The following is a 6,773-nucleotide window of genomic DNA, read 5'->3' on the forward strand; positions in this document are numbered from 1 at the left end:
GTGTCTACTTTCCATTTTGCAGCACCAGAAGTATTTGGTCATGCTGAAGGACCCAATCCCTCTGCAGTGTCTGTCCTCCCAGGGCACAGGGGGACATTAAGCAGTTCTGCTCTGAACCATGCTTGCATCTCTCTCGTCTCATCCTCTGCTCTGCAAATTTGTCCATTACTCAGTGTTAGGAGATCTCTGTTGCCTCGGATTAAAGAGGAGGAGTGGGATTGAAGTCTGCAACATATTTTCTCTCTAAAAAATTATTCAGTAGTCCTGCCATCGTAAATGTGTCAAAATCTAGTAGGTGTGCCTTCTATATTTGTACTAATCTTTGACATTATTCTTCCTCTATGTATCTAGCTTGCCAGTTAATAGTGTCTGTCTTCTTACCCTCTTGCTGTGCCCATTCTTTTGAAGGATTTAAAATGCTTCTGCAGAAATACAGTAGTCTTTCATCTCAGTGCTTCCCACAAAGGAAACCTTCCAAGTTATTTCCCAGCCAAGCTTATTTTCTTATACAGATTATAGCAGTTCACTGAACTTTGTCCTGCTGAGGACAAAGCTGGATTCTCAGGAGCTTTGACTCCTTGAGAAGATCCATGTGAGTCTCTCTCTATAAATTAGCTATGCAGTGAGCTAACTCCAAGGACAAGGCGTCTCCACTTGCTCACTCTCTTCCACATTGTAGTTTCCTATGAGAATATTTGATTTGCATTTAATGTATCAACTCGTGACATACATTTTTTGCTACTTTTAGATCCTTCATTCTTTTCCTATGTCACACTGGAGATCTAGCAGGCCAGTTTCTATAAACATACTTCTTTGTTGTCTTATTTTTTAATCTCCCTTTCTATTGTTGTTTAACCATGCAGAATTTCAACACAGAAAAAAAAAAGCTTAGACCCCCGAGTTTTCATTGTAAAAGCAAACAGATTAAAGTCATGATTCTTTTACTTTTGTTCAACTTAGAGACAGGATAAATGAATGTATCTGAATTAAATTCTCCTAAGATAAAACGTGAAGAGATTCTGTTCTGAGAAAAGCACTTGGGTTAATTGTTTCTTCTGCAGAATGTAGATAAGTACAAGGCACAAAAGGAAGTAGGAAATATCTGTCAGATGGAGCAGAGAGAGACATGGAGAACCATAAATAAATAATGTATGATTATGTATATGTAGTGAGTGAAGCTGTGAGCAAGCTATAAAAACCGTGTGTATGGCTAACAGTTAACCTATCTACCTAATACAAAAAAAAGTATTATTTTTGCATCTTAAAAGCATAGTTATTATGGGTTTTTCCTGTCTTTCAATTCTGAATTCTACCTAGCAAAATTGAAACTATTGTGAAGGAAAGAAAAAGTACAATACTTTTCAGTTTGCCTTTACGTGATGTAAAATCTCATGCTGTCTGGCATAAAAACCTAAATGATATTTCTCAGAGGTTTGTCCAAGTGCAGAGATTTTCTTTATGATTTGTAGGGTTGTGAAGCCTTGGTTTCAAAACTTGTCACTAAAATTTAAACTCAGAGTGTAAATAAATGAGAAATCTTGAGCCTTTAACTACCTTTATAATGAAAGCAGAGGTTATAAACAGATGTGTTCCTGCTGATGAGCGAGAGCACTCAGAGAAGATACCTTGGGTCTGCTCCTCATTACCATCTGTCAGCTGGGAGTTACTGCCCTCACGTGAGAAGCAACTGGAGGGGATTTAATTTGTTTTTAAATGAATTATAAGTACTCAGCAGCAATTTTAGTGCATCCTAGCTGGTGTGGGAGCTGAGGGCAGGGCTGTAACCTCTGGTTTGGGGCAGTGAGGCTCCATAAACATGGTGCCTGTTGTGGAAGGTGGAGAGCAGCTTCCTTGGGTTCCTGCACAACACCTGGTCCTCTAGATGGGACACTGCTCTTGGTTAAGTGGAGAGTAAAGCTCTTTAGCTTTGTTTTCAAATTCATTCAGTGCAAATGCTCATGAAGAGTATGTAGTGTTAAGCATTACAGAGGGGTTAAACAATGCAAGGATAATTTTTGTGCAGGTTAAATCTTAAAATGTGTTATGCAGGTAATGAGCTGGGTAAGAATTTTGGATGGAATCTTTCTTATTTTCCTAATTAAAGGGAACATATCAACATTTAAAATCTATTAAATCCAACTAGTCATTGCTTTCCAGCTCTGGGACTAGAAGATTAATATATGAACTGTTTTTATAGGCAGTAGTGTGAAAAAGTAAACTTTTGGTACTGTGTAAGGAGTTAATGTATTTATAATGTAGTAGAATATAATTACATAACCTTAAATATGTTACTTTTATTGTAGCTGAAGTTGTTACATTTATTGTAAGCTGAATGTGACTTTTGCTTGAATTTTACTTCATTTATATTAGCTTCATTTTACTCCAGTTGTTAAATGTAGCCTGGCTACACTTAACAACTGAAGTAAATGAATGAAAAATTACATAGCCAATATAAGCTTTACAAAGTTGAGTGACATCTATACAATATGGTCCTATTTTATAGAGTATATGCCAAATCATCCATTAAAAAGTAGATTTTACAGCTGCTCCTGATAGCTAAAATGTATTGCTATCTACTCAAAGCCCATCTTTTAAACAGTGTGCTTAATAAGCAGGATTCTAAAATAGGAATTATGTTTGATTTCCACTGGAATGCTTTGAACTTGAAAAGATTAGACACATTAATGAAAAAAATAGAAAGATTTGCCTGTCAGAATTTTCCTTTTTTTTAAAGATCAATTACGTACTTAATTTAGATGACAGACAAAGAGGAGACGACTTCTGACAACGGTCCAATGTAATATTCAAGGAAATGGGGAACAATATCTCACATTCCTTATATATTCCTGTTACATCAAGAAGTCTCATACTTCCTTTTTTTTTTTTCTCCAAAGACTGACAGCTTCTCCAAAGCAGTGCTTGTCACATCCATTGCCTGCATCGCCCTTGGTCCAGTGTCCCCTCTAAGGCAGCCAGCTCCACAACTAAGACAATTTCTTCATTTCACATAAGAAAAAGTCCATCCATATAATAAGGGAGTCAGCATTAAACTGATCTCGCTTCACCTTTTTTTGTCTTCTTTGTGATCTCATCAGTCTAAAATATGGCAGGAGTGTAATTTCTAATTGTGCTTTAAGAAAGGTCTCAACACCAGTGAGGAAGCAGTGGGTATGGCAGGTATGATTTACATTTCCAGCTCCGTTTGCTGTGGATGCACAGCTTTGGTAGACTGAGGAACGTTCTCATGTCATGCAACAACCCAGGGCACTCTGAGAGTGCAATAATTGGCCACTCCAGCTGGGGTCTTTCTGTTTCCCTAAGTGGCCTGTCTGTCAGGGCAAAGTCAGGTGTTTTCCTGGATTCTTTTACAGAATTAATTCATGGATCCTGCTGAACTGCTCTTGAATCTATTCTTTCTCTGATCTTCTAAGATACCAGCTCTCCTGCTGACTGCAATAAGTTTGTATTTTTCAGAATATTCTCCACCTGTCTTTACAAACAATTCTTGCCATGAGAGATTTGTTTAGTCTTTACTTACTGAATCATGATTATGGATTATTGGGTCCATTTTGCTCCTACTGGAATGCCTTTCAATGATTTTCTTTTCTTCTTGTCAAGTAATAGCTGAAACCAGTTCTGTGTTGTGCATCAGTCCTGTGATATCCTTGTCTTCAGACCTTAAATCTTGAGAACTAATTTGTGTATATACTACACTTAGGAGCTACAGATTCTAAGGGACACATAAAATGATTTAACTGAGAACTGTATAAATGTCAATAAGGTTGCAGTTAGACTTAAGGAAATATTCTAATGAATAGGTTAAGAATGACCAAATAATCTATATTCATTTTACTTATTTCTCATTTTCTGTTTCAAAAGTTGAATTGTATGAGATAAATTATAGTTTCAAATATGATCTTTAGGTTTGGCAGCCTCCTGGATGCTACTTATTTGGTTTGAATTTCAAATATTCATCAGATAAACATTTATATTACGAAATCTCTGGCTAGATAATTTAAGAAAAACAAACCATAAAAAATTGCATCTCATGTCTGAATGTATTGCTTTTCTCACAAGTAATTTTTGTAACACTAGCATTCATGGCATTGCATTTTCCATGGCAGCTGAGCTCAGAAAATAAGATTATGGCACAACACAAGCAGCACCCTTTATATAAGAAGCCTAGCAGGGTCACTGAGTGCTGTCTACAACCTACAGAGTAGAATTGTGAGTAGAGGTCAAACTTTGCTCCTTATCACCTACCCACTCTGTGTGTCAAGGTCCTCCCTCCTCTTTTTCAGCAGCACCAAAATTTGTTAGCATAAATGCCATATGTAGGTGTTAGTTTGGGAGCTTGAGGGGGGCACAAACTCAGTACAGCAATAAATGACTAAGAATTAAGGTTGTTGTAAATGTGTGCAAAGTTATTGGTATGAGTTTTATTTTTCACTTATGTACTTCACACTTTAAAATATGAACTTATGCACTATTATGTTAATGAAATTTAATGGTCAATTGAGTTGTGGGGTTTAATGTTAAATATTTTATGCAGTTGGTAAAGGTTTTTAAAGAAATCTAAATATTTAAAACCATGATAATACAGTCTCATTCAGGTATTTTATATTTACCTAGATGTCTGCTAGAAAAGTTTCTATTATTTCAATGTTTAAGTATTAGATATCTGGCTGGTAAATAACCCAGATTGCCTTTTGAATTTTAATGTGTACTTGTCTCCTAGTTTTCTTTATCAATATATTTTTTCTATTCACTACTACAGAGCTAATACAGGAGTAGAGGGGCAAAGATACATTTTTATGTGCTTCATTTTTCAACAAATTCAACTTAATTTTTTTCTTAAAAGCTGCATTATTGAAGAAAATGTTGTAAAACCTTTCATGCTTGAGGGCTATGACATCCTGCATGAAGCATACTAAAAAAATTTGTAGAAAAAAATGTTACAGGCATGGAATTAAAATGTAAAGAGCAGCTAGAAATTTAGTTTGGCATGGGAATAGATAACTTCATACAAACACCTCAATCTATATAAGCAACATGGAGCACCATGATAAGATTTTAATCATAACCCAAAGCTTTTCTAGTTGAGACATGGGGGTTATACTTTGTTAATTATTAAGAGACACTTCTGCAGGAGGAGCTTGGTCGTAGACATCCCAAGATGTTTGCTAAAGGGTATATGGTCATACAAAGGTATTGACCTGAAAATGTGTAATAAAGAAATATGAAGAAGATAAATAAAAAGAAATTAAATTTCAATTGAATAAAAATACTGAAATACTAAAGAAACTGAAATAGTAAAATAATTTTTGTTTCCAAGCACTATTTTCCAGTCCACCATTTGCCATCCTGGAGGTTCTATTAGCAAAGGGATACACAATTTAACATTGTAAAGAATGTGACAAAAAGTGAACAGCTCCTGCTGCATGCTGAAACACAGAAAAATTGCACCCTCGTTAGAAAATCAGAAGCTGCATATGTCCTCCCAGACCAATGATTTTTATCTACTGTTTCATCTTCAATTTAAGTCTGCTTAATTGCTTTTAACTTTAGGACTTCATCAATGGCAATGCTCTTAGGTAACCTTACCTGTGCACCCTTTTTTGAAAACACAGAAAAAAAGTGAAAGGAATTGCAAATATGACTTGATGCAACAACAGCAGCTGCAGTAAACAGGATACAAACATAAAGACTGGATATGTCCCTAAGGAAACCAGTGTGTAATTTAGTTTCAGATATAAACACAGAGAGAACAACAATATGAAACAAACTCATAGGTGAATATTCCCTCAATGAAGGGTTCACTTGAAGGTTTAAAATGCAAATTTTATAGGAATCCTAATGTTAAAAAATACATTATGTGCACATATATGCATTTTGTTACTCCTGGGACTCCCTCTGCTCAAATAGTTAAGGAACAATTTGAAAAGAATGTAAAGCAAATTTCTCATCAGCGAGGGTTTTTTTAATCCTGTTTGCTGAGAATCCCTGGAATGTATAAATCAAGTACTACATTTGATAATTATGATTAAACAGCTAAACTCAGAGAGGTTCAGAAGTAAAGAAGCTTACACTTATGGTAGTTTTTCTTACATTTGATTACAGTGTTGCATGTCATTAATTTGCATTTACTTCTGTGCTTGAAAGCATCCTCTGCTTCCATTTTATCACCAGCTCCAGTAATACTGCAGTTGCCAATTTTACTGAACAGATTTTGTTAGTAAATGAGAAGTTCCAATGTGAAATACTTTCGTGTATATTAATCAGCTTTTAGCTACTGCATGATGTTCAATTCCTGTTTTTCTGTGTTTTGCTGATTCTTGACTATAAAAATATAGTCATTGAATATTAAAGTTTGCTTTCATGGCACAGTGTCGATATTCAATGTCTTCTGTAAGACAATGCAAATTCAAGTTCATTAAAAAATAATTCGGAAATTGTACATAGTTTAAAACATAAAACTAAACTCTGTAGCTGAACTATCATTCAGAGATATTCTCCAACCAAACCTATAAACTTTGAGTTTGTTTTTTTAATCTAAACCCCACAATGATGGTTTCAATCACTATAGAGGGCTTGCACTTATAATTCAAAAATTGCTGTGTGTTTTGTAATGGCCTTTATGAAGCACAAAGGAAAACCTGGCTCCAAGTGACAGCCATATTCTGTACTTTCAGAGGTAACTGAAAAACATCTCCAAATTTTGTTTGGGTTCAGATTATATAATTTTCTTGAAGGTAGCCCTAAACTAGAATTAT

General features: G+C 35.2%; 1 protein-coding gene across 19 annotated transcripts in view; it reads left to right on the top strand.

Annotated features, from left to right (window-relative positions):
* Window positions 1–6,773, top strand: part of DMD (dystrophin) — a 1,145,450-nt gene that overhangs the window by 1,034,294 nt on the left and 104,383 nt on the right. The gene's annotated exons all lie outside the window — the stretch shown is intronic.

This window comes from Passer domesticus, chromosome 2 (assembly GCF_036417665.1).
Source record: "Passer domesticus isolate bPasDom1 chromosome 2, bPasDom1.hap1, whole genome shotgun sequence".
Lineage (NCBI taxonomy): Eukaryota > Metazoa > Chordata > Aves > Passeriformes > Passeridae > Passer > Passer domesticus.